The sequence below is a fragment of the Zophobas morio genome, unplaced genomic scaffold, assembly GCF_036711695.1.
Source record: "Zophobas morio isolate AGI-343-1 ecotype UQ-CSIRO unplaced genomic scaffold, CSIRO_AGI_Zmor_V1 ptg000031l, whole genome shotgun sequence".
NCBI classification, from domain to species: Eukaryota; Metazoa; Arthropoda; class Insecta; order Coleoptera; family Tenebrionidae; genus Zophobas; species Zophobas morio.
Genome location: NW_026972136.1, coordinates 7,532,796 through 7,538,795, shown reverse-complemented (window position 1 = coordinate 7,538,795; position 6,000 = coordinate 7,532,796).

The following is a 6,000-nucleotide window of genomic DNA, read 5'->3' as shown; positions in this document are numbered from 1 at the left end:
GAATTAAAATATCGTAGCCACGTTTCATTTTTCTTAGGACTGTTTGACACGTAATAAAATTAATCCAAAAATTAAACGAAAATTACTACCACAATTTATATTGGAAATTTTGCAAAAAAAAAATTCTATATGTTGATGGTAAAGTGGGCCAGAATGTACGCAGAAGTTCAAAATATGACCATGTGTTTACGTTACGTGTAAAAGGGCTCTTATTAGACGACGTCACCAATATTTTGTATAAGATGAGCATATTAACTTTGGTTTATATACCATAACACTAATTTTCACTATAATCATGGCATGCATTACATCATTTTAATGTTGTTCTTAGATTCATGGAACATTGTCCTCTGTGGCAAAGTCTCCACTCACGATCTTACTCATTTACTTTAACGGGTTAAAGTCACACTTTTTTTAAAGATCAAGAAATTGTAATAGTTTGCCCTGATTTGAAAAGTATTGTAATATAGTCCAAATAGAGAATAGCTACTGTTATGTTTTCTTTACCCTTCCCTAGACTACGAAAAATTAGGTGTCCTTTTTCCGTCTGTCGAACCGATTTGTCTAATCATCCCCACCAACAACTTGGTGACGTCATCTCAAAATTTTGCGCGGGAGATGATATTTATTTAAATGTGATAACATAACGCACACCGTACTTGTAGTTTATGAATGCTCACTGAGGTTTTACGCTAGGCATCCAGATTTTTGCAAAAAAATCCAGTTGTATAGCAAGATTTTATTTTTTGTAGAGTTAAAAATATTTGCAAATTTAATTTCAACAACTATAAACGTTCAAAATTAACATAATATATTTTTTATTACCTAGATTCATGCGGCTCCCAAAGGATTTAGTTGTCACATTAATAATAAACGGTATGCAAACGGATATGCCGCGAACCATATTTAATACAATTTGTCATGGAATTTGTCATCTCATTAATCCTTAACCGAATATAAAGATATCATCGACAAGTAGTCTAGAATCAGCATAATTATTTCCAAAGCTCTAAATTGCTTTCGATTAGAACTACCACACCGGCTGCTGGAAATCGCTAAACGAGCTATAAACCAATCAGCTAGCAATAACCGATGCGAAAGATAACAAAGAACCACGAAAAACCGTCACCCAGCCGTTTCCCGGCAAAACCCATTTAATTGGCCACCCAGCCAAAATGGCACACTAATACCACAACGCATCACCTCTCTTATTCAAAGCCATTTGATTCCCAAACCACGTCGCCCATCTTAACCCAGCAAACTTTCAATATTTCTTCGTAATTGGTGGTTCTGCTCTAATTTACAGGCATTGACTGGTTCTCGAGCCGAAATTTTAATCAGATCATTAAGATTTCATGGCTGATTACCAAAGATCGAAACTTCGCTTGGCCTCAAGTGAAAAGCAATTTCTGGTGCTTGCGTGTTTTTTGGTCCTACGCCTGATTACCCGATCGGGCTCGTGATTCACGAATCAGACGAGATGGCGGTCAACCGAGGTGTTAATTAAAATGTTTTGATAAGGGCATCTAATCAATTAGCAGGTACCAGTCGATCAACAGTCCAAGTACCGCCCCCACGAGCGGTACGACTCGCTGCGGTCAACTTCTCATGACCCCCGGGGGACCAGCGGCCTTCACCTCGCAGGTTCGGGGGTCAACGGCGAGTATTCGAAGAGGAAGATTAGCAAAATTTGGTTTTGGGTTTCCGTGAGGATAGTGCGTGCTGACAGGTACTTGCGGTGGTACTGAACGGACGTACTTTGCACATGAGATGACGTCATTAGGTTTTTGGAAGGGATAATAACCCAAATGATTGGACACAACCAAATGGAGGACATACTTTTTCATTTTCTAATTTGAAGACACCAAACAATATTATAACGTATTCTCACGACCCTCACTCACAAAAACTAATAAACGTCCATCACAGCTCCTCATATCTCCACTAATTCCTCCTCGCCGTTTTATTACGTTCAACCTATTTGATTTACGTTTTGTCTATCCCCATATCTCTCATTTCCTGAAACTTTGTATCGCGTCTCGTCTCCATACCAGCAGATAACTGATTTATCTCCTCCCATAGCGGCCTTCGACTCCGACCTCATTAGCGCAGCAACACTTTCATCCAACACCGATACCAACCAGCCCAACAATAAACAAACAAAGCACCAAACCCAAAAAAATTCGCACAGCAGCTGCGAGCTGTTAAATTATTATTATAACCTTGAATCTGATTCCATTTCACAAATGTCAGACGTTCCACAAAGAGATTAATTAAATCCCGACAGTGGCAATAATTTGTCGATAAGGCGCTAACCGAAATTCCCTAAAACATCAGTCTGGCGAAAGAATGCCACAAATCTCGTCTTATCTTCAGTCATAACTGAAATTTATGTGTCCCTCTTGTTTCCCTGAAGACCTGCCGTCGCACTGGAGTGAAAGAAGGGTGACTGGGGAATAACGATCCGGATTATGCGTTGTGCATTTAAATGGGGCCGAGGTGAGGAAATTATGCAGAATACGTGGCCCGGAGGGTTTGTTTCTGAGAAGGGATTGAAGTGTGGCTACTGGAGAAACAAAGCTGTTTACCTTAAAGCATAAGCGGCGAAGATGGGGATATTTTAGGGAAATATAATTACTGTCTATTCGTTTTCCTGTCAGTAGTCGTCACTATTTATTATTCATCTTTTTGACTTTTTCGAAAAAATTTATTGTTGAAGTAGACTATGATTCATTGAAGGCTTCTCATGTTCCGTTCTTATAGAGTTGTAAGTTGAATTTTGCATTTAAAATATATACATATAACGCTCAACAGGTTTATAGATTATTATATTTTGCCTTTTTTTTTTTTAATATACGTAGTCATCTTTTCAGAACAAAAATTTAAAACAGATTACTACGTATATTAAGAAAAAAAAGCATAATATAAGCCCCGCCCACCCGCCCTATCTCAATCGTGATGATTTTTTTACCCGTCGTGAGTCGTGGGGCGGAGCTTAGTTGCAAAATCCTTATTTTCCTACTAGAAATTGCTATGTGAAAGGTGTTCTTGAGAAATTGTATTGTTTAAAGCAAACTATATGTATTAAATAAAAAAAAAATTCAAAAGATAAGCCCCACCCATCCGTCTCGATCTCAATCTAGCTTTAATTTTTAATACTCACAGTATTTTTTGAACAACGATGTGCTCAAAAACATGTCTTACATACATTGTAATTTCTTGTAGAGAAATAAGGATTTGTCAATTAAGCTCCGCCCTCTTAGCTAACGACGATTAAAAAAAAGCATCAGAATTGAGACAGGGCGGGTGGGTGGGGCTTATATTTTGTCTTTTTTTTCTTAATATACGTAGTCACCTTTTCACGACAAAAATTTAAAACAGATATTAAGTTTATTAAGAAAAGAAGGCATAATATAAGCCCCGCCCACCCGCCCTATCTCAATCGTGATGATTTTTTTTACCCGTCGTAAGTCGTGGGGCGGCGCTTAATTGCAAAATCTTTATTTTCCTACTAGAAATTGCCATGTGAAACATGTTCTTGAAAAATTATGCTGTTTAAGGCAAACTATATTTATTAAGTAAAAAAGAAAGCTAAAAGATAAACCCGTCTCGATCTCAATCCAGCTTTGATTTTTAATATACATAGTATTTTTTGAACAACACTATGCTCAAAAACATGTCTTACATGGTAATTTCTTTTAGAGATTAAGGATTTTGCAATTAAGCTCCGCCCTCTTGGCTAACGACGAATAAAAAAAATCGTCACAATTGAGACAGGGCGGGTGGGTGGGGCTTATATTTTGTATTTTTTTTCTTAATATACGTAGTCATTTTTTCACAACAAAAATTTAAAAGAGATATTAAGTTTGTTAAGAACAAAAGGCATAATATAAGCCCCGCCCACCCGCCGAACCTCAATCGTGATGATTTTTTTACCCGTCGTAAGTTGTCGGGCAGAGCTTAATTGCAAAATCTTTGTTTTCCTGCTAGAAATTGCTACGTGAAACAGGTTCTTGAGAAATTGTGTTGTTTAAAGCAAAGTATATATATTAAGTAAAAAAAAGTCAAAAGAAAAGCCCCACCCACCCGTCTCGATCTCAATCTAGCTTTCATTTTTAATATAAATCGTATTTTTTGAACACCACTATGCTCAGAAACATGTCTTACATGGTAAATTTCTTTTAGCGAATAAGGATTTTACAATTAAGCTCCGCCCTCTTGGCTAACGACGAATAAAAAAATCATCACAATTGAAACAGGGCGGGTGGGTGGGGCTTATATTTTGTCGTTTTTTCTTAATATACGTAGTTATCTTTTCACAACAAAAATTTAAAACAGATATTAAGCATATTAAGAGAAAAAGGTATAATATAAACCCCACCCACCCGCCCTACCTCAATCGTGATGATTTTTTTTACCCGTCGTAAGTCGTGGGGCGGAACTTAATTGCAAAATACTTATTTTCCTACTAGAAATTGCCATGTGAAACATGTTCTTGAGAAATTATGTTCTTTAAAGGAAACTATATGTATTACGTAAAAAAGAAAGCCAAAAGATGAGCCCCACCCACCCGTCTGGATCTCAATCCAGCTTTAATTTTTAATATACACAGTATTTATTTAACAACGCTATGCTCAAAAACATCTCTTACGTACATTGTAATTTCTTGTAGAGAAATAAGGATTTTGCAATTAAGCTCCGCCCTCTTGGCTCACGACGAATAAAAAAAATCATCACAATTGAGACAGGGCGGTTGGGTGGGGCTTATATTTTGCCTTTTTTTTTTTCTTAATACACATAGTCATCTTTTCACAACAAAAATTTACAACAGAAATTAAGTATCTTAAGAGAAAAAGGCAAAATATAAGCCCCGCCCACCCGCCCTACCTCAATGGTGATGATTTTTTTTACCCGTCGTAAGTTATCGGGCGGAGCTTAATTGCAAAATCCTTGTTTTCCTATTAGAAATTGCTATATGAAATATATTCTTGAGAAATTGTGTTGTTTAAAGCAAACTATATGTTTTAAGTAAAAAAAAAAGCCAAAAGATAAGCCCCACCCATCCGTCTCGATCTCAATCTAGCTTTAATTTTTAATGTACATAGTATTTTTTGAACAACACTGTGCCCAGAAACATGTCTTACATGGTAAATTTCTTGTGGAGAAATAAAAACTTTGCAATTAAACTCCGCCCTCTTGGATAACCACGAATAAAAAAATAATCGTCACAACTGAGACAGGGCGGGTGGGTGGGGCTTATATTTTGTTTTTTTTTTTTTTCTTAATATACATAGTCATCTTTTCACAACAAAAATTTAAACCAGGTATTAAGTATACATATTAAGAGAAAAAGGCATAATATAAGCCCCGCCCACCCGCCCTACCGCAATCGTGATGATTTTTTTTACCCGTCGTAAGTTATCGGGCGGAGCTTAATTGCAAAATCCTTGTTTTCCTATTAGAAATTGCTATATGAAATATGTTCTTGAGAAATTGTGTTGTTTAAAGCAAACTATATGTTTTAAGTAAAAAAAAGCCAAAAGATAAGCTCCACCCATCCGTCTCGATCTCAATCTAGCTTTAATTTTTAATATACATAGTATTTTTTGAACAACACTGTGCTCAGAAACATGTCTTACATGGTAAATTTCTTGTAGAGAAATAAAGATTTTGCAGTTAAACTCCGCCCTCTTGGCTAACGATGAATAAAAAAAAAAATCATCAGAATTGAGACAGGGCGGGTGGGTGGGGCTTATATTTTGTCTTTTTTTTTCTTAATATACGTAGTCATCTTTTCACAACAAAAATTTAAAGCAAATATTAAGTATATTAAGAGAAAAAGGCATAATATAAGCCCCGCCCCCCGCCCTACCGCAGTCGTGATGATTTTTTTTTACCCGTCGTAAGTTATCGGGCGGAGCTTAATTGCAAAATCCTTGTTTCCTATTAGAAATTGCTATATGAAATATGTTCTTGAGAAATTGTGTTGTTTAAAGCAAA